Source organism: Colobus angolensis, unplaced genomic scaffold (assembly GCF_000951035.1).
Source record: "Colobus angolensis palliatus isolate OR3802 unplaced genomic scaffold, Cang.pa_1.0 Scaffold149, whole genome shotgun sequence".
In the NCBI taxonomy this organism is placed as follows: Eukaryota; Metazoa; Chordata; class Mammalia; order Primates; family Cercopithecidae; genus Colobus; species Colobus angolensis.
This window is the reverse complement of record NW_012114588.1, coordinates 1984333-2009824: the sequence shown is the minus strand read 5'-3', so window position 1 is coordinate 2009824 and position 25492 is coordinate 1984333. Positions and strand designations below refer to the sequence as shown.

Here is a 25492-nt window from a genome sequence, read left to right as displayed (position 1 = left end):
TGAGGACAAGGCCCAGTTCCCTGGCTGAATTGAGTCATGCATCTGCTCACCTGAGCCCCCCTTCCCCATGCCCTACAGGTGGCCAGCCTCTCCTCGTGCTCCAGGTGGAGCCGGGTGTCCCTTAGAAACTTGTTTGGTGCCACCTTCCCCACAGCGCTACTTCTTAGGGATTCCTTCTCCCAAGCACTCAGATTCTAAACGCATGGCGTGTGCAGCCTTAGGCCATCACCTTGAACTACAGGGTCCCTTGTCTTGGGCTACCATTCTCCACAGTGCGTGGGCAGGTTGCAGCTTTCAGGTCTAAAGGAAAGGCAGTGGGGTACAGTCAAAAGAATGAGGGCTTTTGATTCAAATAGAAGAGAAACAGCCTTATTGTTCTTCAGAGCTGTGCCCTGCCAGCAGACCTCCCCTCTCCAAACCTCGGGCTCTCCCCTTGCAAGAAAGGGGCAGGGGGCCTGTAATCCCAGCACTTAGGGAGCCGGAAGCGAGCAGATTGCTTGAGGTCAGGAGTTCGAGACTAGTCTGGCCAACATGGTGAAACCCCACCTCCACTAAAAGTAAAAAAATTAGCCAGGTGTGGTGGCAAGTGCCTGTAATCCCAGTGACTCGGGAGACTGAGGCACAATTGCTTAAACCCGGAAAGCAGGGGTTGCAGTGAGCCGAGATCACACCAAGGAATTTGATGGCTTTATTAGAAATACCAAATGTGCTCCAGCCTGGGCAGCAGAGCAAGAGAGACCCTGTCTCAAAAAAAAAAAAAAAAAGAGGCAATAATTCCTCTTGTGGGTAAGGGTCTGCAGAATGATTCGGCTCCTTCAGGTTAAGTGCCCAGTCACAGGTGTGGGATAGAGCAGGCTCCTGCAGAAGCCAGTGGAGAGGTTGGTGGGCCTGGGTCTGCTGCCCACTCCCCAGTGGGTCAGGACTCCAGCAGGGTCTCCCGGGCTGAGGGATGGAGGCGATTGTGTCCCAAGGCACTGGTAGCTCTGCCCAGCCTGTTCCTTTCCCACCCTCTGGCCCTCAGTGACTTTGGCTACATGCGCCGCTGGCAGGGCAGAACCAGAAGTGGGGACCTAGTGGCCTTCCAATTTGGGGTTCTTGGAGAAGGGGCCTGGCATGCCCTCCTTGAGGAGAAGGTGGACAGGCTGGGTGTTTTATGGAGTCTGGGGGAGTCCTGCAGCAGCTGTATCTGTTAAATGCCAAGAAGCCAAGTTGGTTTAATATGATTGTAGCTGCTGCTTTGATAAATCAAAATAATTAAAAATAATAAATTTGATTCCTCAACCAACAGGCTGTGTGTGGGCGCAGGGCCTGGGCTGCTGAGCCAGGGCCGAGGAGGTGGGAGCGGGCACAGGGACACAGGAAGGCCTGTCTTGTGGGATCCTAAATGGGCAGTGGACGGCAACAGGGTGGAAGGGGAGACTCTGAGAACCGGTTAGGGGAGGAACATCTCTCACTCAGCAGAGCCGAGCCCTGCTGTCCACAAGCCTGGGCTGGGGCCCCAGCTGGGCCTGCCCCTGGACCTGTGGCCTTGGGCCAGCCTCAGTTTCCTCATCTGTCAAATGGGAAGGCAGTTCCACCCGCCTCCCAGGGCTGTGTGAAGTTGGGCTTTGTTGAGCGTGTGTCTGCCCAGTGTTGAATGGGCCTCCGTAGCCATCTCGGGCCATCCCTGCACCCATTTTGGCACTGCCATGGCTGAGGCGACCAGGCGTGCTCACAGCGTCTGCGCGGCCTCGAAGGCCCACCGACGTGCCCGGACTCTTCCTCCCGCTGATGGCTGTTGTCCTAACACAGGATTGTTCTGTTTATGAGGACGTCCTCCGGTGCAGGGCGTCTCTATTCATAGCTCCCTTCAGCTTCCAGAGTTGGGTCAGGAAGCCCCATGCCACGCCCTGGGACCGAGTCCCTGTTCAGGGTGCCGGCAGCTCTGACATCGGTTGGGGGGAGTTGGCAAGGGTTTTCCTCCTCCTCCCCTGTCCCCTGCCCCCCATCCACATCCTCGGGAGCCGTATTTGGTGTCTGATCCCGAAGTGTCTGAGCAGCTGGAAATCTGAACTGGGTGGAGGGGGCAGGGGTTGGTGGGGAGGGAGGGACAGAGTGTCTGTCTCTTTAAATGCACTTTGTGTCAGTGCGATAAGGAATTTGATGGCTTTATCAGAAATACCAAAGCTTTATTTAGCAGGGTGAGGCTCACACCACTCAGCTCCACACAATCTGCTGATAAATAGCAAAAAAGAAAAGAAAAAAAAAAAAATCCAACAACTCACCAACACCCCAGCATAGCAAGGCAGGAAAGATGCAGCGGACAGAAAGCCAGAGAAGCGAAGTGGGAAGTTTGGGGAACTGGGGAGCTGCAGAGGGTGGGGGTGGGGTGAGTGGGTTCTGTGGGAACTGCAGGGGCTTTCTGGAAAGTGCTAATAGGCAGGCATTTGTAGATTTTTCTGTCATTAGGTAAAAATACTGTCATGATTTTGATGCTTCAAGAGAAAGGGCTTGTTAAGGAGACACACCCTCCCCAGTGTCCTCGCTGGCCGTCTGTCCCTCCTGCTCCTGCCCCTCCAGCAGCCTAGGCCATCCGAGTCTCTCTAGGGGAGCCCTGGGGCCCAGCCCTCTGCTCGGTCTGTGCCCTGGTGCCCTGGCTGGCTGTGCTGGTGAAGGCAGTGGCAGCCTTGAGATGGGGGAGAAGTTTGACCGAACGTAAAAGAGACTGCCGGGGAGAGAGCCACCTGTCATTGCAACTCCAAGAAAGGCGCCTCCACTCCGTACAGTGTGGCTAAGGAAGCTGGAGAGGGAAGGCTTGAGAAAGCCTTTGGAGGACTGGACTGACTCCATGCTCAGGGCCGGGTCTCAGCCCAGGGCGGTGGCCTGGCCCTGCCTACTGGTGGCATTCCAGGACTTTCTGTGCTACCTGCCACTGGGCAGCTCTTGGGGAAACCCTCCATCCTGGCCAGTCTAGATTCGTTGTGTGGTCTAGAGGGTCAGCAGAACAGCAGAGTGCCCCTTCCGTCTGTTCTTCTTCTTCTTACTCGCTCTCTCTGCCCTGGGGGAGTCGTTCTCCTTCCCTCGCTTGGGGAACCCTTCCCTTGGGTCTGGCTTTACGCTCAGCACACGTGCTTGAGTACAGCCACCCTCAGTATCCCCCCGGATGGTCCATATGTCTCCCTCTGCCCACTGCTCCCCATGAATCTTTCGATGTGAGCAAGCCAGATTCAAGCCAGGGTCCCCATGCACACCTCTCTGCCTGTGCCTCTTCTAGCCGGCTTGTGCATGTGACTTCCTCTGGAAATGGAGGCAGGTATCAGCACTCTCTACCCGAGAGCCATGTGGATGGGGAGTGGATTGGGTGCTGTGGGGAGTGGATTGGGTGCTGTGGGGTGCAGATTGGATGCTGTGGGGAACACGTTGGGTGCTGTGGGGAGCAGACTGGGTGCTGTGGGGAGAGGATTGGGTGCTGTGGGGAGCGGATTGGGTGCTGTGCAATGTGGACTGGGTGCTGTGGGGAGTGGATTGGGTGCTGTGGGGAACGGATTGGGTGCTGTGGGGAACACATTGGGTGCTCTGGGGAGCGGACTGGGTGCTGTGGGGTGCAGACTGGGTGCTGTGGGGAACACATTGGGTGCTGTGGGGAGCGGATTGGGCGCTGTGGGGTGTGAATTGGGTGCTGTGGGGTGTGGATTGGGTGCTGTGGGGAGTGGAGGAAGCATCCCTGCTGCTCTCAGGCTCCTTGTCCCTTCCTAATGGCACCACAATCCAGCAGAGCCAAGGGCTTGGGGTCCTCACCCTGCCTAGCCTGGGTACAGAGCTGCTTCTACCATTGTAGACAGTCACCAAGAGGTGGCTCACGGAGTTGGGTGAGGAAGAGTGCTTCCTGCCCACATAGTTGTCCCCAAACACGGCCGAGGGGCCAAAGCTTTTCAGGGCCCACAAGCCAACCCCTCAAACAGAATGGAGGTTGCTGAGGCCAGAGGATGCTTCTGCGACAGTTATGGGGAGCCCAGAGTTGAGCCAACCAGAGGCCAGGGTGGGCTGACTCGGAGAGTAACTCTGGACTGGACGCCTAGTTCCTGGAGCAGAGGAGGGGTGGAGCCAGCATGCTCCCTAAAGTCAGCTAACGGAAGGGAGCCTGGACCAAGGTCAGGCCCGCGGCTGAGTGGCGGCAGGTGGGTCTCGTAGGAATTCCTCGGCTTTAGATGCTGGAGCAACTGGACTGGCTTGGCTGCTTGGGGAGGGCCAACGCTGGGCTGGGCGGAGACAAGGCAGCTCGGAGGAGAGGGTGGGGGCTGGGCTGGCCAGGGAAGGGGCAGAGGGTGGAGGAAACTGCAGAAAGGCCGAGGCCCGGAGACAGACAGGAGGAATAAGTGGAAGTGACAGGGTCAGGCCAGACCTTTGTCCTGCAGCCTGATTAGAGAGTCTGCCCTGGATTTCTGAAACTTTGGGATGTTGTCGGACAAACTGGAGCTTAATTCTGTCAGAGCGCTGGGGAGATTAGAATTGACATCCTGGGAGCACATTCCTGGCTGGGCAGAAATCCAGCCCCCGCTGGGAAAAACCTGTGAAAGCATGGCCAGCCCAGTGGTGGCGGCGGGGGGGTGCCCCTCAGCACCAGTGGCCACTCCAGCCTTGTGGGCCGGAGCCAGGAGCACTGGGAGGGCCAGTTGTTGGAAGGCTCCGGCCTAGTGGAAGGTGTGGCGGCTCAGCAGAGCCACTGCTGAGTCTGAGTTCCAGTTCTGTGCCTCATCCTAGCTGTGCTGCCTCAGGCAGAGAGCTTAAGTTTCTTTCTTTCTTTCTTTCTTTTTTTCTTTTCTTTCTTTTTTTTTTGAGATAGAGTCTCGTTCTGTTGCCCAGGCTGGAGTGCAGTGGCACGATCTCAGCTCACTGCAACCTCCACCTCCTGGGTTCAAGCAATTCTCCTGCCTCAGCCTCCTGAGTAGCTGGGACTACAGGTGCGCACCACCAAACCTGGCTAATTTTTGTATTTTTCATAGAGACAGGGTTTCACCATGTTGGCCAGGCTGGTCTCAAACTCCTGACCTCAGGTGATCCACCTGCCTCAGCCTCCCAAAGTGCTAGGATTACAGGCGTGAACTACCGCGCCCGGCAAGAGCTTAAGCTTCTTAACCTTCATTTTCTTATCTGTAAAGTGGGACAGTCTGCCTCTGGACCTACTGAATTTTCCTTTCCTTTGAAGTCGAAGGTGTAACCTTGGGAAGCCAAGAGGGATGGGTCAGACAGTGGTGAAGCTCCTGAGCCAGGGCCTGCTGGAAGACAGAGAAGGTTCCCTTGCGGAGTTCTCTGGCGCAGGGCCGGCCAGCAATGCCAACCTGGCAGGGCTCTCTAGCTTAAGCATGTGAGAGGTGGCTGTCCCCACACCACGTATGTCCTTTCCATCAGCCACCTGTCCTCGTCAAGCCTGGAGAAGCCCAGCAGGGGACTTAGAGATGGCCTTGTCCCTCTCTGAGAGCTCCCAGGAAACCCCCACCCAAATGAAGAGAGCTGAGGGCAACAGATGGAGGCCTGCCTTCTGGGAGCCTCCAGTCCAGGATGGCTGGCCTTAGAACCAGAGAGGGGGTTAGAGGACTACAGTGAGGGCCAAGCGCCACAGCCCCAAACCAGGCTGTTTCCGGAAGAACAGGGTACCCCTCCCCACATCCCTCCTGACTCTAATGACTCTTAAATAGTGGTAAATATTTTGGCTAATGCAGGCTCTCATGGCAGAGAGCAAAGCTGTCTGCAGTTCAGGACCTACAAATTATTTATTAAAGATTTGAGATGTGGTGCAATTATGTGGAAAGAACCCAAAAAATTAAATAAATAAGTAACAAAATAAATAAATAACAGCCCCACTGGCCTCTTGAAGGCTTGGGAGCGGCACATGATTGCCGTCTTGATGAAATCCCCCCGGATGTAATGAGCTGATTTTCTGCTGTTAATATTGCATCTGCTGATGAAGGATTCGTTAGGATAATGGAACGAAGCTAAAATATAAATGACTCCCTGTCAAGAAGCAGCTTTTGTTTGTTGATCTCCTGACAGTTCCTGGGCCAAGGCAGGGGTTTATGTGTGTACACGCATTCTGGAACAGGCAGGAGGGCGGGGGCAGGAGCTTGGGGGGGGCTACCCCACGAGCCTGGCTCCCTGGTTCTTCCAGGCTTTCCCTTCGAGGTGGGGCTCCTCGACCTTGGAAAGCCCTGGAGCCCTGTAAGTGGGGAAGTCACCGACTCAGACCCATCCAGAGGGGCGCTTGTTGCAGCAAGATGCTGAGCGGCAGCAAAAGTTATCTGGGGAGCATGGCGGAGAGATGGATTGGCTGGGCCGTGCGTATTGGGATCCGCACAGGAGAAGCAGCTCTCTGTGTGTGCCGGGAACGGCAGCCCGCAGGGGTGCGGAATCACAGGCACTTGAGTGAGGGGTCCTAAGGGGAGGTCCAAACTTTCACTGCAACCATCCTAGCCCTTCCGCCTCGTCCTCTCCCTCCGTGATCACACAGCACATCTTGTGGAGGCCTGGGAGCCCCCCTCGGACGATGGGTTCTCAAGCAGAGGGGGAAAGAGGACCCATTTGAAGTCACCGTGTCTCACCTACCAGCCCCCCTGACTTGGCTTCCCCCTCACCTGCCCTGAGCTGCCACATGGGACAAATTCCTTCTCTCCCTAGCAGTTGCTTTTTTAAAAAAGCAATATCATTTTATTTTACTTTATGGTGGTAAAAATGCACGTACCATAAAATTTACCATTGTAACTATTTTATTTATTTATTTATTTGAGACAGAGTCTCACTCTTGTCTCCCAGGCTGGAGTGCAATGACGTGATCGTGGCTCACTGCAACTTCCACCTCCTGGGTTCAAGTGATTCTCCCTGCCTCAACCTCCCGAGTAGCTGGGATTACAGGCGCCCGCCACCACGCCTGGCTAATTTTTGTATTTTTAGTAGAGACGGGGTTTCATCATGTTGGCCAGGCTGGTCTCCAACTCCTGACCTCAAGAGATCTGCCTGCCTCGGCCTCCCAAAGTGCTGGGATTACAGGCGTGAGCCACCACGCCCAGCCTGTAACTACTTTAAAGTGTGCAGATCAGTGGCATCAAGTACATTTGCAGAGTTGCACAAGTATTGAGCTAGTTCCAGAACTTTTTCATCACTCCAGACAGAAAGCCTTAATCCCTTAGCAGTCCCTCCCCACTGTCCCCTTCCCCCAGCCCCTGGCAACCACTGCTTTCTGTCTCTATGGATTTGTCTGTGCCAGATATTTCATATTAATGGAATCATACAATTTGTGGCCTTTTGTGTCCGTCTGGCTCCTTTCTTGCTCATCATTTCCAGGTGCATCCACACTGTAGCCCGTATCAGAGTTTCACTCCTTTTTTATAGCAGAATAACATTCCATAGTATGGACAGACTCCATGTTGTGTGTCCACTCCTCAGTCCATGGACACTTGAATTGTATCTACCATCTGACTACAGTGAATAGTGCTGCTATGAACGTTCATGCACGAGGGTTTTGTTTGTTGGTTTGGTTTGGTTTGGTTTTTTTTTGAGTACCTGTTTTTCATTTTTTCTAGTATATGCCTGGGAATGGAATTGCACCATCTCTCCTAGCTTCTTAAAGGCAGGGACCCTGGAAACAAATAAGAGGTCATATTTATTGAGCACTTACTTTTTTTTTTGAGACGGAGTCTCGCTCTGTCGCCCAGGCTGGAGTGCAGTGGCCGGATCTCAGCTCACTGCAAGCTCCACCTCCTGGGTTCACGCCATTCTCCTGCCTCAGCCTCCCGAGTAGCTGGGACTACAGGCGCCCGCCACCTCGCCCGGCTAGTTTTTTGTATATTTTTTAGTAGAGACGGGGTTTCACCGGGTTAGCCAGGATGGTCTCGATCTCCTGATCTCGTGATCTGCCTGTCTCGGCCTCCCAAAGTGCTGGGATTACAGGCTTGAGCCACCGCGCCCGGCCTGAGCACTTACTATGTGCCACCCATTGTACTAACCATTGTTTCCAAGCGTCCTCAACAGCACAGGAATGGAAGCTCCCTGAGGGTTGAGTTGTTGATTTGCCAATGTTCTCTAGGTCTAGGACAAGTATCTAATATCTAATAGCATATAGTAGGCGCTCAAGAAATACGGGATGAACTTCCTTTGAGATAGGTGCTTATGGACCCCTACTTTTCAATGGAAAAAGCTGGGGCCTCAAGAGGTTAAGCAGCCTGCGTACCCAATTGCATGGCAGGAGGCAGCAGAGGCAGGATTCAAACCCGACTCTCGCCAACTCGGCTTTTGTATGCTATCTTCCCCCCCCCCCCCCGGCCAAGATGGAGTCTCACTCTGTCTGCCAGGCTGGAGTACAGTTGCACAATCTCAGCTCACTGCAACCTCTGCCTCCCAGGTTCACGCGATTCTCATGCCTCAACCTCCTGAGTAACTGGGATTACAGGCGTGTGCCACCACGCCCGGCTAATATTTGCATTTTTAGTAGCGACAGGGTTTCACCATGTTGGCCAGGCTCGTTTCAAACTCCTGACCTCAGGTGATCTGCCTGCCTCCCAAAGTGCTGGGATTACAGGCGTGAGCCACTGCCCCCAGCCTTTTGTAAGCTGTCTTGTTTTCTCTTCCTCGTGCCTGGCACGGCGTCATACATGCAGTACGTGCTCAGTGAGTGCCTGATGATCTCGCTGTGAAGCAGGGACAAGAGAGATCTAGGGTCACTTGACCTGGCACAGGGGCTGGGGAAGGCCTGGAGCAGGTGTTGTCTTTCTGTGCATCTGTTGGCGACACGCCTGTCTGTTGAGAGGAGGCACTGCCTACCACGCTGAGCCCTGCGCTGGCAGAGACTGGAGTGGGTGCTGCTGAGCACCCTCCCAGCATGTGGGAAAATCTTCTTTCTGGCTTCTTGGCCAGAACCACTCCTCACCTTGACCTTCAAGGCCCTTAGAGAAAAGGAGAGCAAACTAGGCCACCAACTCGGACCCTTCCTCCCGAGGAGACTAGGGGTCCTGCCCAAGAACCCTTTGTGAAGGGCCACTGTGAAATGGAGGGGTCGCATCCTCCCGAAGGAGTCTCAGGAGGGGTGGGAAGGCCAACTTTTCTCCTGGAGCCTTGAGAGAGTCAGGCAGGGCCTCAAATTCACCACTGAAGTCCCTGGCCAGGCATGGGGACCACATAGGGCAACATCCCACGAAGGACTTGAGGGCCTGACTGGGGAAGGTCCAAGACAGGCGAAGGCGAGATCAAAGCTGGTGCTGAGCCAGCCTCAGGGTGGAGGGTCAAGTTGATGTCTCCTGTGTTTTAAAAATTACTGTGATTAAAAACATTTCTTAAGCCAGGTCTTGGGAGAACAAGGTGGGAAAACCCATTTCCTGTCCCCAAAGGATGAGGGCCCTTCCTCTTGATCCTATGTAGATTTTTCAGGATTCTGGCCCAATTCCAACCAAGACTGTGCCTGGAAAGAGCTCAGAGCCAATCTGGAGGCCTGCTCCGACTCCGGGGGCTGGACAGCCACCCCCACCACCCCTCCCTGCCTCAGGCCCAGGCTCCTTTCCCGAGGCCTCTGTCTCGATCCGGCACCTGCTGGCCTATGCGGCCCTCGGCCCCCTCATTGTCCTGCTAACCACTGTGTAAAAGTTCCGGGCTTCCTCCGACCTTTCTGTTTTGCCTGGTTATGCCGTGGGATCCCCCTGGCATGCATCCCCCTGTGGCATCGCCCGGGGCACTGTTCAGCCCCGGCCTGGGGCCTTTCTCTCCCGAGCTGTCCTCCGGACAGCACTTTCTTTCACTCTTTCTTTTCTCCTCTCTTTCTCTCTTTCCCTCTCTCTCTCTCCCCCTCTCCCGCTCTCTCTTTCTTTTTCGCCCTTTTAACATGGTTTTCCTAAAAAGTTTTTTAATCAATCAAATTTGAGGCAGAAAATAGGTTTTGTCACGCCTGGTCCCGGGGTAGTGTGACTCTCACTCAGCCTCCTGACAGCTCCTCAATGCAGGAAGGAGGCCAAACAGAATATTTCTCCGGGAAAGTGCCCGTTTCCATGACGCTGCCCCGTTGTCTGGGCCGCCCCCCTCCTCACGCTGCCGGGTTGACATGGCCCCAACCCCTGTGAAAGGGCTCGGCCAGGGAGAGCCTGTGCGTGAGGATGGGGCTGGGGGCAGGGGGAAGGAGACGCAGTGCAGTTGGGGGGCGGATGGGCAGCCCGACAGCTGCCCCAAGCCCCTATGGCCCGGAGGCCTGGTGAGCAGGTAGGAGTGCTGGCTGAGGAGCCTGGCCTGGTGCCTCATAAATATGGAGCTGGGCAGCTGTGGGTGAGAGGCTCCAAAGTCAAGTCCTGGACAGGCCGCGGCTCCAGCAAGAGGGAACTGCAGATGGAGGAGGTCCCTGAAGGTCCTGGTACGCTGCCACTTCTCTGCCCGTCACTCTCCCCTGTCCCATCTCTCGTGGCATTCCCTCCGCCCCTTGCCCATGGCTGCCCCCTCTCCTCCATCCCTTGCTTCCTTCCTGCCCTCCCCCGACCCTGGCACCCCTTGTGCTGGAGGAGCCTCTTGTCCTCCCAGAGCCCAGCCCACCAGGCCCCACTCCAGGCCCCCTGCAGGCCCCCAGGTCTTCCCTCTCCAGCCCATCTTCCCTCTTCCTCCTTCCCCTCTCGGTCTTTCACCCTCTCCTCTTCTCTCCTCCTCTTCTCGCTCTCTTTTATAATTAATGATTAGTTTTAATTGGTTTGCTTAGGCAGCCTGACAGCAAATTAACAGAAGCCAGCCCAGGGCTGCCGGCTCGGTGAGAGACCACTGTGCTTCGGAACCCGCCAGGAGAAAGGCTGGATGAGGCTACTCCCAGGCTCACTCTCACGGCTGGGCAGCCCGGGGCTGAGATGGAGGGAGGGCCAGGCCTCACCTGGGCAGGTACAGCAGCCAGGCTCTTTGCACACATAAGGGCTCACGTTTGCCAACTTTTCTCTGTGCTTTTGTTTTTTTTCTCCTCCTCCTCACATCCCTTCTGTGCTCTTCTTCTTACCCAAGACATTGCTGGTATCTTCAGAGATGAGGGGTGGGTAAAAGGTGGGCAGGGCCACTGCCCTTAGTTTGGGGCACGGTTTGCTTTTGGTATCACTCATCCTCACTTGTGCAATGAGATGGTGGGATGGGCAGCCTGATGCCTCTGCTTTTTCACATGGACAGGAGGAAGGAGGTCAGAAGGCTGTTGTCACTTTTAGCTCAGCTACCAACCAACCATCAGCCCCACAGCCTGGAAGCTCCAGGACCCAGTTCTGTTTCTGATTTGCCATCTACCTCTGGACAGAACTCTGAACCTTTGGGTCCTCAGTTTTTTGGTCAGAGTACTTAGGATTAGGAACATTGGATGGATGGATGGATGGATGGATGGGCGGACGGACAGCTGGCAGATAATGGGGCTGTTGGCATTTCTTAGGCACTTTCCGTCATGATCTCTGAGTACATGGCTTTCCTTTCTTAGCCTGGAAGGGTTCACTTCACTTCAGCCCTGCTGAGTGTAGGGCCGCTGCTGTCCTCTGGGTTTTCCCAGTCCTGTGCCTCTCCCCTGGCCTTGGAGAATCCTTCCTTAACTACATCAGCTACCAGGTCCCAGATGTGCTGACCACTCACTCATGTGGGCCACTCACAAAGCAGACATCGGGGACAGTGAGAGGCAGAGAGACAAGAAAAGATGCCCAGAGAAGGAAGAGGAGACCAAGATGAACTCTCGGCTACTTCTTAGGCCCCCACTGGGGTCCCAGTATCCCAGGGTCCCAGATCCCACCCAGGGGCAGCTTTCCTGCTCCCATCAGCCGGGACACCTGCCCTGGGCAGGTGTGGTACACGACCCCACGCGCGTCCTGGTCCCTGTACGTACGCATCTCTGGCCCTCCCCTCCCTCCTCCACCCCCGACCAACTCCTGGAAAGTTTCCTCCCTGATTGTTCTGTGTGATCAGATCTGCAAGTTGCTCTCTAAGCTTCTTGTCACATTTTGACTTAATGAAGTGCAACTGCTGAGGGATTTGGGTTCAGCACTCCGGTCTCCTGCGCTCCCTTGTTGTCAGAAAACAGGGGTGGTTGGGGACGGCAACACCGCGCTGCAAGTCGTTATCATTCCGGTCAGTCTGTTTAACACAAAATTAAACAAAGAACTAATTAGTGCCTCATGAATTAATAAATGCACAGTTGCTAGGGAGGATGGGAGGGGAGGGAAAGGTGGTAGAAGGGAGATACCAGAGTTGTGGAGTTGGGGGGTTTGGGGGTCCACAGGAGGCTGGCCAGGGCGCCTTGAGAGATCTTGGACAGGAGTGTGTGGGACGGATGGGACGGTGAGGATGACACCCAGCCAGGGCCCTGGGCTGCCCAGCCAGGACTTGAGCTCTGATGGCTGAGCCCACCTGGTGCCTGGCAGTGGAGGCCTGGCGGTCTCCATCCCCGGCCCCCGTGACCCTCCCTGTTGGCCTCCTCCTCCATCCTCTCCTTTCCTGGCCAGATCCTTCCCTTTTCCTTATTCCCCCTTTGCCCAGCTCCCCATCCTCTCTACCGCCCCCTGTCTCAGGGGTCTGCCCAGCTCTCTGCAGACCCCCTGCCTCTCATCATCTGGATGAGACGGGCATCAGAGGCCCGTGGGGCAGTGGTTTCCAACCACTCAATGCCTACCGGGCCCTCAGCCCTCCCAGAGCCCTGTATCTGGCAGGGTAGGCTCCACCCCAGTGGGCACCCTCTGCCCGGGCAGCCCAGCACAAGCGGCGAAAGCTGGTGGAGAGCCGAGCCCTCCTTAAGAGGACGTGTCAAGTACAATTAGCATTATCTGTCTAAATATGTCCTGGGAACCGGAGAGCGGGCGGCGGGACTGGGTGGCATTCCGGGAGCCCTGAACAAGGTCACCTCATCTCCCGCAATCCCCCCAATCTGATTTGGGGATTACATAGCCTAAGGAAATTGGTGTTATTCCTCTTGCATCATTGATAAGCCACAAATGAGGGAGAGAGGAGAAGAAAACGTAACAGACAGCCCTCCCCAAGCCTGGGTAGGGTTCCGAGGCCTGCAGGGGCAGGGCCTGGCTCGAGCAAGGGTTGGGGGGCCCGGCCAGCAGGCTGGGGGACTCCCTGGGTTTTCACTCTACGTACACAGAGACTGCCCCTTTGAACCTGGCTCCCTAAATTCATTCTCTGGGCAGGAGGGCCCCAGCCCGGCACGCTGGGCTGGGCCGTGTGTTGGTTAAAGCCTCCACGTTGTCGGACCATCGTCCCTCTCCCTGTACTGTCTCTGGATGTGGGCTGTGATGACTCATGAGTAGAGCCCGGGGTGGAAGGTGCTGCCGGCAGCCTGCTCCTGGGGTGTGGAGGGAGGCTTCCTGGTGCCTTGGCCCCTGGCCAGCCCTTGCCCCTCTGTCACCAACTTGCTAGAGCGAACCGTTTGGCATCTGTCATTTTTATGTTCAGGGGCCCCAGGAAAGAGAGTAAAGGAGCAGTTACTGCTGTATTCTGTCATTGTCCCCAGGCATCCCTCTTAGGCTGCTACAGCTCCACAGAAGCATGTAGACCACTTCACCAGCACCCCCACTCCCGGCCTCCTCCACGGAGCAGTGTGCACGGCACAGCTGACTCTTCTCCACCTGGCTAGGGGGATCCTGAGGACCATATTGCCCCTGCAGTCAGCTCCCACCGCTTTCCGACTTTTTCACAAACTGTGGCTGGCATATACCTGAATGAACCAAATCAGAGTCCACCCGACATGCCTGAGTTTCTGGCCCTCTTGGCTGGCCCTGGAGCATCAGCCCCTCAGCCCATGTGGGGCAAGGAACCCTTGGGTGCTCAGGAGGGATGGTGGGCGTGCACTGGGGAGTCATGGGCTTGGAAAGGCTAACAGGGCTCCTCTCTCTGCCTCTCCAGGATGAAGTGACACCCCCAGCTACATCCGAGGAGGCTCTAGGACCCGCTACGAGGTAAGGCCTGAGCCCCTCCCTGAGCCTCGCGTCCTCTCCCCAACTGGTGACCACTCACCGAATGCATGTATGACCCTGGGGTGGGTTCAGTCCTGCTGAGCACCCAGGGAGAGATGAGAAGATGGAGATGGGGAACTGCAGCCACCCTGCCCATTCCGCCCTGATGGAAAAAGATGCCCTCCTGCCAGTAGGATCCCCTCGGCTTGGCTTTTAGGCTGGAAATGGTCTGGGGACATATGGATTGTAGACTTTGGGGAAGGAATGTGCTCAGGGCAGCGTGGGGCGGTGGGGCAGCTATGGTGGCTGGGCTCAGGTTACCCAGCCTGCGGTGCCCGCTTTCACAGTGCCATTGCCTCCGTGGCGGTGGCTGGCTGTGCCTGGAAGCGCTGCCCAAGCTCTGCCTCAAGAACTGCATGGACTTGAAGGCCCCGGAACCCCAGTCCTGCCTTCGCTCCTCGGAGGCTGTGCCACCCCCAGTGGCTTCCTCCGTCCTCCCTAAGAGGCTGGCAGGGAGAAGGCCATGGCCGAGGCCAGGACAGGCTGCCATGTCCTGCCTTTCCTCAGGCACGGGGCTCCCCCGAAGTCCAAGCACACGGGGCTGCCCCAGCCTGGCCCAGCATTCGCGGGCTGTGTCAGTTCCCCGGGTGGTGGCGCGAGAAACCGCGGGGCCACCGGGCCTGGGGCCCCAGGCAGTGCTGTGTCAGAGGTGACCGGTGGAACGCCAGTGTTATGTAAATAGCGGGGCCTGCCCGGCGGGCGAGCTGGCTGGCTGCAGCCATCCATCATCCGCGCTCGGCGGGGCGGGGGACAGACACGGCACCATGCGCCTGGCTCCAAACCTGTTTGTTTTCCCTTTGTCTCTCGCATTTCGGGCCCCGGCTGTGACCGACCGGCTCTGGGTTTTGTCCTACCGGCCCCCTCCCCCGCAAGGAGGACGGGGAAGGGAGGAGATTCCCCAGCTCCCATCGCGGCATCCCTTTCGGACTTCAAAGGCTCCCCCAGCATTGTCTGCGCTGGCGGGCAGTGGCCCTGAAAACGTGATCAGAGGCGGCCCGGTGTAGGGCAGGCCCGGCCTGCGCCCTGCGCTCTCACTGGGGCCTGTGGATTCCTCCCTTTACCACCAGCACCACCCTGGTTACAGCTCTGTCCCAGGTCCTCTCTGCCTTTCTCTCCCTGGTGCCCCTTCTTGCTCCCTTCTGGCCACTCCCGTCCTCCTCTTAACCATGGCCTCACCCCTGTCTCATGGAGTTGAGAGTTCTAGAATCTTCAGAGCTGCAAGCCTCCATGCCTTCACATGGTCCATGAGGATCTGAGTGCCGTGGAAGGCTCCTCAGGATGCCCCAAGCTAGCACCAGTTCCTGGATATTGGCTTCCCACGCCACACTTTGTTCTCTGTCCCTTCCTTTTCTCTACCCTCTGATTATGAGAACCTTGCTTCCTCTAGAAACCTCCGCCCGTGAGGTCCAGACAGGATAGATACCTCCATCCCCAGGCAGCAGGGTGAAGCCAGCCATTCCGTGTCCTGAAATTCCACCCCAGGTACTTCCATTCTCTGGAGCAGGACTTGGCAGACGAGCCACCTTTGACCCACAGCCTGCTTTTATAAATAAAGTTTTATTGGAACACAGCCATGCCTATTTGTTCAGGTATTATCTATGGCTGTTTTCACTCTATACTTGCAGAGATTGTTGAATGGCTACAACAGAGACTGGTTGGCCCACAAAGCCTAAAAGGTTAATAATTTTCTCTCTGGCCTTTAGGGAAAAAGTTTTCCAGTCCCTGCTTGAGAGTTTCTAGCTCCTGTACTTTGCTCTCTCTCTCTCTCTCTCTCTCTCTCTCTCTCTCTCTCTCTTTAGAGGTAAAATGTACACAACAGGAAATTTACCATTGCTCCCCTGCTGAAGTGTACATTTCCCCGGCCCTAAGTCCAGTCCTGAAGCTGTTACAGCCATCATCCTGCCCTGTGCACATGTCTTCATCGGGACTGCTCTGAGGGGCGGGGAGCATTTGTCTGGGAGCCCAGTTCTCGGGTTGCAGCACTGCTTGCAGTCCTGGTCTGTTCGGGGGGCTCCCTCCCCCTGCTCTCCTTAGGGCCTCCTTCTCTGCTCAGTCCCTGCCTCAAAGTGTCAGCTCTTCCTCTCCCCTGCAGCCCCTGCTTCCTCGGAGCTCTTGCCCCCACTGGTATCCCGGGAGCCCTGCAGTCTCTAGCAAGTTCTCTCACCTCAGATCCACAGCTTCCTCTTTTTTTTTTTTTTTTTTGAGACAGAGTCTCACTCTGTTGCCCAGGCTGGAGTGCAGTGGCATGATCTCGGCTCACTGTAACCTCTGACTCCCAGGTTCAAGCAATTCTCCTGCATCAGCCTCCCAAGTAGCTGGGACTACAGGCGCTCACCACCACACCCAGCTAATTTTTTTGTATTTTTAGTAAAGATGGGGTTTCACCATATAGGCCAGGCTGGTCTCAAACTCCTGACATTGTGATCTGCCTGCCTCGGCCTCTCAGAGTGCTGGGATTACAGGCGCGAGCCACCGTGCCCAGCCCTCACAGCTTCCTCTTTTGTAAGGGGAGAATATCTACTTTGCAGGGTTGCTGGGACAAGTGAGTGAGTTGTTGTGGCTGAAAGTGGCTTGCCCGGTACCCACCAGGTAGTTCCCGCTTGCTTGCGCTCCAGAGGCTACTGCCATCTCTGGGCAGATTCCACAGAGCTCCCTACCCTCTGCCCTGGGGGCCTTGGGGTCTGACCCTATGGAGAAGGGCAGGCTCCTAATTCCAGGGAGCACCTTGGAATAAAAAGCCCCACAGGTCGTGGACTGGCAGCCCTGGGTCTTCTATTTCTGTGTCAGGGCCCTGGGAAGCGGCATAACCTCTGAGCACCAGTTTCTCTATCTGTAAACTGCTCTCTGCTTCCCAGGCTTGTGGCAAAGAGGGGCTGGGGTGCCTGGGAGAAGCTGTGAAGACTGTGTTGTCGGGAGCTGCTGAGGGGCAAGCAGGCCGAGGGGGGAGTCCAGGTCTGAGACTGGGTCTATTTGTGGTGGGGGGGGGAACCAGGCTGCAGTCTGGCTGAGAAGGCCCTGGAGGTTACACAGTGGGTGCTAGCTCTGTCCAGGATCAGGGACCAAGGCTGCCCTGGCCCAGTTCTACTGCTGTGGGCCAAGGTCGGAATCAGTCTCCAAGCCTGAGGGGAAAGGCTGGCAGGGAGTGGGCAAGGAGACAGAAGCTGCACCTGCAGTCAGAGGTCTGCTGCAGAGTCTGCTGGGCCTCCTCTCATGCTAGGTCTGCTGCCATCTCTCTTGCTGTCCTCTTTTTGCAGGCTCTTGACCTTTTGTCCATCTCTCTTTCCCCTCCAGGCCTCCTCTCTGCATCCCTCTAGTTCCTCTTCATCCTTGCCTTCCCACCACCCATAGCACCCCCACAACTCCATGGCGCTTTCTCTCTCTCTCTCTCTCTCTCTCTCCTTTTCATCTACTCGGAAGGCTTTACTTTACTTCCTTGTCACCCTAATTGATTGCATTAACCTTTCAGCGTATTGGATTTCCCCGGCATCGTGCAGAGAGCCCTGTGCAATATGCTTATAATCTAAGCCATAATGGACAGTTTGCAGTCAACAAGCCCCTTCTCCCATCGGCCCCGTTGACATCTCTCTTGCCCAGGCCGCCATGGCCACTTCCCCCGCTGGCAGGGGTGGGGCAGTGGAATGGGGCTGGGAGGAGGCAGACACTAACCTGGATCCATCAATGGGGTTCTTGGCCTCCCTCTCCTCCCAGCACTGCCTCCAGCCCAGCGTCTCCCTCTCCAAGCTCCTGGGCCCGGGTCATTGCCAGGCCTCTGGTCTTTGTGATTCCTCTTGGCTTGGCCTTCTGCCCTTGGGACTCTCTGTCTAACAAGTGACTGATGGGGCCAGCTTGGATTTTGTGGGTGAGAGTCCCCTGTTCCACCCAGATGCTTCTCAAAGCAAGTCGTTCCTCCTTCACTTCACTAGCCCAGGAGGCTTTGGGGAAAGATGATGGTGGCCACTTCAGGAGGCAGGTGGTGGATAAGAGGAGGGGTCTGAGATCTCTGCCCTTCACTGGCCTCTGAGCCAGCGGGAGGCCTCTGTGGACCTGCTGGAAGCTGGGCCTGCTCCTGGAAAGGGTGCAGATGCACAGGGCAGACAGAAAGCAGGGGATCTGCTGAAGCCAAGGCAAAAGAGGGATGAAGACCCCACCAGGGCTGGCCGGGCGGGGAGCAAGGCAGCAGCAGCTCCTCCCAGCAGGCAAGGAAGCGGGCATGTGTCACCTGGGTTGGGACCTGTCCCCCGCGCTCATCTCGGGATTGTGTGATTTGGGCGTGTGGTAGGGGATGTCTCAGAGTCTTTATTTCCCGTCTAATGTTTGGCAGTAGCTCTGAGCAGATCCACCTGCCTTCCGCAAAGGAAGAGAGATGCCGCCTAGGCAGTGGGGCCAGAAGCCCAAGAGAAGCCTCCGCAGGCAGGACGGCTTGGCCCAATGGGAGATGGGCTGGGGGAGTAGGAGAAACCGAGGCCTGGCTTGTCAGGCTGGTAGGAATGGGCTCCCTCAGGTCGGCTCCTGGATGGACACCTGTTAGTTCAGCAGGAGGCAGGAAAGCCAGCCCCCTGCCAGTTGCCTCGTCCTAGGGGCTCAGCCCCAGGCCTGAGCCCTGGCCCTGGTCTCTCCCGGCCGAGGCTGCCAGCCCTCAAACCAGCAGCCTGATCGGCCGAGTCTTCATTCATGACAAGATGGGATGTCAGGTTGAATACATTAGTGTCAGGCTGGAGGAGCAGGACGGAAGCTCCCATTAGCCTTAGTGGTACTTCCTCTCTCCCGCACTGTTCTCCCCCCAGCCCTTTGCCCGACATCTCCTCCTTCTGACCGCCCCCCCTCCTCCCATCACTCCATCACTCTGAAGGGTGAGCTTTGGCGAGAGGGAGCTGGACCTAAGTCCTTCCCATCCTCTCCCAAGGATTTTGGGGGTGGGCAGAGGGCACAGCAGGGAGAAGCCAGGCAGCGAATTAAAGTTTGTGATTGTCAGCATCAGGAGAAGCTAAATAACCCTGTAACTAGTATGAAGGTGAATTCACGGTCTGCTGCACACGGAGAATATGAGTGTCTGTGAGACGGGCAGAGTGCGGCACGGGAACCCGCCTGCCACAGCGGGCAGCCTCCTCTCCAGGGACTCAGGAGGGAGGCAGGAGGAGGACCACGCACCCCCTTCCCTGCCAGGGAGTAGCTGCCTAGGAGCCCCACCAGACACCTGGGGCAGCTCAGCTGCTTGACAACCTGCTGGCCCTGGCATCAGGGGCCCAAGTAAACGTTTGTAAGCACCAACGGTATACACCCATGGACACCAGCCCAGGCCTTGGACTGATCCCTATTAATAGCTAATCCTTACTGAGCACTGACTGTGTGCGGGCTGTGTGCTGTGTGGCAACAACTCTATTCAGGAAGTGCCAATATGATTTCCCCGTCTTTCCCCCACTTTTTGATAACCACTTTATTGAGGTATCCTTCATATACCATAAAATTCACCTTTTTAAAATGTGCAATTCAGTGGTTTTTAGTATATTCCCAAGATTGTACCATCATCACCACTATCTAATTTTAGAACATTTTCATCCCCCCAGAAAGAAACCCTGTACTCGTTAGCAGTCCCTCTCCATCCGCCACCATCGGCAGACCTAGGGTTCCGCTAACGATGATTTCCTTAAGATGCTGGGAAGGTAGAGGGTCAGTGCCTGGGTTCAGGGAGCAGAGCCCGTGGAAGATGGAGCTGGGGTGTGAACCCAGGTACTGAGACTCCAGAGCTGGTGCTCCATGAGGGATTGCTTGATGTCCTGGCTGACCCCTGCCCCACCCCTGACACACACGTGCCTATCATGTGTGTCTGACAGTTCAGGCTCAGGCGTGTACATACACCATCCAAACACCTAGATCCAGGCAGGAGCACACGTGTCTTCTTCCCAGGTATGCTGGCAACTCCACATAGAAAACGTCATATCTCCCATAAGGACAGCCAGCCTCCCCTCCCGGGACCCCTCCCTCTGCTTCTCCCAGCCATGCTCCTAGAAGGGAGGCTTGGCGCAGGAACCAGCAGCAACAGGGTAGCTGAAGTAGCCAGAGAAACCTAAGTGGTTTCAAGAGCTTAAAATGAGAAATCCCATATCTCCTGCAGCTGATCATTGTAACTGAGACAAAATGCCAACCCGACATTCCAGAACAGGTCCCCGCCCGGGCTGGGGCCACAGGCTGGGCCAGGTCCACAGGGTAACCCAACTAGCCCAGTTCCCTGCTTCATACTCTCTCTCTCTGTCTCTCTCTCTCTCTCTGTCTTTCTCTGTCTCTCTCTCTCTCTCGCTCTTTCTCTGTCTTTCTCTCTCTCTCTCTGTCTCTTTCTCTCTCTCTGCCTCTCTTTCTCTCTCTTTCTCTGGCTCTCTTTTTCTCTCTCTCTCTCTTTCTCTGGCTCTCTTTCTCTCTCTCTCTCTCTTTCTCTGGCTCTCTTTCTCTCTCTCTCTCTCTTTCTCTTTCTCTCTCTCTCTGTCTCTTTCTCTCTCTCTGCCTCTCTCTCTCTCTCTTTCTCTGGCTCTCTTTTTCTCTCTCTCTCTCTTTCTCTGTCTCTCTTTTTCTCTCTCTCTCTCTTTCTCTCTCTCTCTGTCTCTGCTTCTCTTCTGTTTCTTCTCACCTCTTTCTTCCCACCTACCTCTCTTCTCTCACACTCCACATTTCCACCCCAAAACTTTTTTTAAAAGTTTTTGTGGCCACACTCTTGAACTCACAAAAATTTGGGAATTAATGTGAAACCGTCGCTGTTTCTGATAAGAGAAACCTACAAGGGTGAGACAAAGGGGAAGGGAAACACAAGAGAATCAGCCTGTTGGATTTTGGTTTGGGGTTTTTTCCTCCTTCTTCTCTCTCCCTCCAAAGCGGAGGATCCGGCCGGGCCAGTTTGGATATTTATTAAGAAAAAGCCAAAGATAATTAACTTTTTTGTTTTTGTTTTGTTTGCGGGTGCCTCCCCTGCTGGCACTCCTGGCTGCCTGGCAAATTAAACCTGCTCCCGGCTCCCTGGGTGCTGGGCTGACGGCAAGACTTCTGCCGACTGTCCTGGATCTGCCAGGGCTGCCAGCTGCCCACCCAAACACCTACCTTGACTTTCAGACCTTGGGTCACTTTATGCCCCCACCGATGCCACCTCCCCAGGCTCTGCTGACTCTGAGAGCACCTTTTAGAGCAGGGTAAGTGGGATGTGGGGGTGGGGGGGAGAGGAGGGGCTACTGTTTGGGGTTGTGGCCAGCACTTCCCTAAAAGGAAGTGGGGGGAAAGTGTGAGCCTCTCCCAGGGCACAAGGGCGTTCCTTCTGGCCAGTTCAGGGCCGTTGACTTCCCAGGAGAGGGTAAGGAGAACGGTGGATGAGTTGGAAGTGCAGGGAGAGGCCAGATTTGGGCCATGTCGATCCCCAGCTCTTCTCCCTGGAGGCTGGTACACTGCCAGGCCTCATAGGCCCCTGAGAACACCCTGGAGCAAGCAGCCTCTGGACCATGGAGCCATGCTGTGATACCTGTCCACCCCCAACCCCAGGTTCCATCCTGCTCCCACCCCCAACCCAGGCCAGGCCATGGGTGTGGGGGCGGGGGGCAGCTGAGTGGCTAGACAGCCTGTGCTTGGGTAAGAGCTGGCTGCCTCCCGTCCGCTGTCCTGGAGCCACACAGATCCCTGAGGCCAAGCTGTGACCTAAGCCTGAGCCCAGTTCATGGGCCAAGAAGGTGACGCTGGGAGTTAGAGGCTTCCTGGTAAGAGACAGAGCTGAGGACTTCTCAGGAGCCAGGAGAGCCCACAAGAGGAAGGCCAGTGTGGAGGAGCTCGCTGGGATTGGAGGTGCGGCTCGCCCCTCTGTTAAGCCAGTCCCCCCTCAGCCCTCCCCTGCCAGGGCCCCTCCTTGGTCCCTTGGCTTCATCCCCAGCTGGACAAGTAGGCAACAATGGTGAGCCTCTTCCAGGTGGGGAGGCTGCTCCGGAGCTGGCCACAGAGAAGAGGGCATTTTTCAAGGATTTTGCTGGCCCTTTTTTTTTCTCTGAAATATAAGGATGTGCAATTTTTTTGGTTTCAATTTAGCATTGGAGAATTTTATAATTTAGTAATTAAAATCTCTGATAGGCTTTAGAAATTGCGGCTAATTGAATTTAATGGGAAGATGATTTTCAATTTTATTTGATTACCGGGACCCCTGGCATCGGTATTTATGGGAAAAAAATGGGAAATGTGCTGTGTGGGCTAAGATGGCATAATTGAATTAGGGATAATCGGATTTCTCCGTCATGAATTTCACTATAATTTTCCTATAATTTTCCATTAGATATCTAGTTTACAAATATTCACAAAGAAATGAAGCTCTTTCGGAATGGAGATTGCTGGCTAACAGGATTACGGGGCCGAGCGTGCGGCTGTGCCAGCCCCTCTCCTGCCATAATGCAATCCCTGCGTCTGCCTTACACTCGGCGCGGCCCTCGCTCCGCCACCCACTCTGTGGCTCCTTTCTCCCCTTTGTTTCCTTCTCATCCTGTTGACCCCCTGCCCCAACACCCACCTGTCTGTGGCCCACAACCTCCTGTGCCCGTGGCTGTGCTGTGGTGCCTTGGCTCTGCCCTCCCTCGACCCCCACGCTTCCCGTCCACTTCGCTGGCTCACAGTTTTCCCAATACCCTCCCTCCATCGGCCCCAGAGCGGGCTCACACGCAAACACACGGACTCCATCGCAGGTGCGAACATGCTTGTTCGCAGGCACACGCAGTCCTTTGGCCAAGGCTTCTGTGCCCTGGCCCAGTCGCCTCAGATGGAACCAGTTTATTGGGATCCTGGGGTGGGGTGCCAGAACAAAAGGAGCTTTGTTCAAGTTTATGTGAAAGTTACAAATTCAAAATGAGAGCAGATAAAGCATGAGATACCTGGTGTGTAAACAGGCTGGTGAGTGAGAAGGCCCCAGGCTCGGGAGGGAGAGAGAGTGAGTGGGCAAGCTGGGGGTGCGGGGGGGAAAAGGAACCAGCGATGGCAGTGTGACAGGAAGGGCGGATGGCTTTCCTTGGTGCTGATGTGGGGAGCCTGGGTTGGGGGAGACCGCTGGGTTGCCTTCCACTCTTCTTTTTCTCTTGCGAGTGGGCTGTCTCAGGAGGAGCTGGAGGCTCTGGGTCCGGGGACTCAAGACCAGGAGAGATTATGGCATTGGATTTCCATCCCTTGAGTCCCAGACATGAAGGTCCTCACTGTGGCCTGGTTTTGGGGTCTCAGGTGTCACCATGTCGGAGTCCTCAAGGCAAAGATGGACCATAGCCTCAAAAGATACCTCTCCTCTTGGTACGAGCAGATACACTCAGAGAGAGAGACAGAGAAGGGGGCGCACAATCTGGGGACCCCTCCATGACACAGCCTCTGACTCACACCCCGCAACCTCGAAGCCTCCGCCTTCTTCTCCGACCTTCATAAATCCTTGCGCTCCGAGTTGGCCTGTTTCTTGCTTCTCTGACCCCTGCTCCTCCAAGAGGAAGGCCTTTTCCTCTTGGGCAGGTCCCACTCGACCTGTGGCTACCTGGCCAGGGACTTGGCAGAACGGAGGTTTTCCAGGCATCCCCACACCTCCCTCCACCGCTGGCTGCCGTCCCCCAAGCTCTCTCGAGTCCTGTCCCTTCTGCCATTCCTCTACAGCCTTTGTCTACCTGAGGCCCCGGAGTTACTGGGTGGCCAATCCAGGTGGTCCTGCCTGGGCAGCTAGAGGGAATATGCTTCCTTTTCCCCTCCACACCCTCCTCAGGGGTCAGGCTCTGACCACTATCAGCTGAAGCCGAGGAGGACATTCCGAGCCAGCCAGTGGCTGTGTGGGTCATGTATGCAAGGAGCTCCCCATCTGTGCAGACATCTTCAAATGCACCCAGAAATCACCTCTTCTACCCCTTGCCTCCAGGCTTCCTCCTACACACAGTTGCCCAGACAGGATAGCAGAGGCTCAGGATTGGGGGGTGGGGATTGATCACTTGCTGTCACCAGCCAGAGCTGCAAGCCTGTTGTTACGATTCCTTGCTTTGGGGAGTCATTGGGGGCAACACCCAGAGGCATGTGTGTACCCCACAGCGGTCCTGGACACAGATGCCCTCTCTGAGATCCCATGTGGGGAGCAGAGGCACACAGTCCTCTGTGCTGGGTGCCCAGTACAGGCAGTCATACTCCCAGGCTTAGACTTGGGGTAGTTTTGTTCCCTTATTCGAGGTTTTGGGGCCAGGGGCAGCTCAATAAAGTTTCTGGGCCTCTCCAGCTGCTGTTCCTGTGTAGGGATGGGTTGGGGAATTACAGAGCCAATGGGGCTGTGTGACGGCCAGGAGTGGGGACTGCTAGGAAGGCAGTGGGAAGGGCAGTGGAGTAGGGGTGGGATGCCCAGCTCCCTTCGAGGCCATTTAGAACTATAGAGCAAGCAGGAAAAAAGGAGAAAAATGAGGGGAAAGTAGGAGAAAGAGTAGATTGTTAACTCCCTGATGTCTTTGCCCCAAGGCCTCCCTGGCCCCTCCCTTTGCAAAATAGAAATTATTGCAAAAATAGGCCAGCGCCATGTTGCTGGATGCTGTCCAAAGACCAGGGAAGCCTGGGCCCTGCTCCCCTCCCCTCATCTGAAGGCAGTGTGGCCCCTCCTGAAAGACGAGCGCGGGGAGAGGCGAGGAGGGCAGCAGGATAGGTGAGGAAGGGACGGAGAGCCAGGTCCTTCCTTAGCAAGGCTGCCCAAGGCCCTGCTCACCCCATCGTCTCTTTCCGTGAGCCCCTCTGGGCCGGATGGGTCACTTAGGTCACCAACATTTAAGGACTCTCAAAATATATGGCTGCAGCAGGGACATCTGGGGATGTCCCATGGTGTACGGTGCATGGTGGGGAGACCCCTCAAACTGCCCTCTCTGGCAGAAAAGGAGGAGGAGCAAGGGGAGCACAAAGCGCCTGGCTGGCCATGGGCTGGCAGGATATGAGGTTCCACGTTGAAGGGGACAGGGCCTGGTCCCAGAGCCCGACGCGGTGTTGGGGGGGTGGGTGGGGCGCGGGGAGGAGGAGGAGCCGCGATGTGCCTCAGACTCGCTGGTTGAGGGTGCTTGTGCTCTGCTGAGCGCCCTTCCTAGGGCAGCGGCCAGAGGGATAAGGCAGGGAGGAAGCCCAAGTGATGGCCGGGATCATGGATCGGGGGCTGTGGGGGAAGGGGGGCGCCGATCTCCATTCGTCTAGCCTGCAGGGCAGATGGCCCAACTTTGAGGGAGGAGTGGGGAGAAAGACCGGAAGACCGGGGAGGCTCTGGGAGGACACCTGAACCCGTTTTAAGGGCAAAACCAAAGCAACGCGGAGGAAACCCCAGTGCGTGTCCCAGACCGGCGCTCCTGGGGCCCAGGGTTGGGGACGAGCGGGATGCGAGGGCGCGCGGGCCTGACTGCGCTCTGCCCCGCCTTGCCCCGCACTCCTGTTCCTCCAGCTCCAAGAGCCGCCACTGCTGTGAGGGGAACACGAAATCTCTGTGCTACCCCAGGAGCCCCGAGCCCGCAGACCGAAGGCAGGGGAGCGCGCGGCCCGGCGGG

General features: G+C 56.2%; 1 protein-coding gene across 1 annotated transcript in view; it reads left to right on the top strand.

The window, feature by feature from the left end:
- Positions 1–25492, top strand: part of CASZ1 (castor zinc finger 1) — a 150159-nt gene that overhangs the window by 76709 nt on the left and 47958 nt on the right. Inside the window, exon 3 of the mRNA XM_011935798.1 lies at positions 13855–13907. The gene's annotated coding sequence lies outside the window, so the exon portion shown is untranslated. The remainder of the gene's footprint in view (positions 1–13854; positions 13908–25492) is intronic.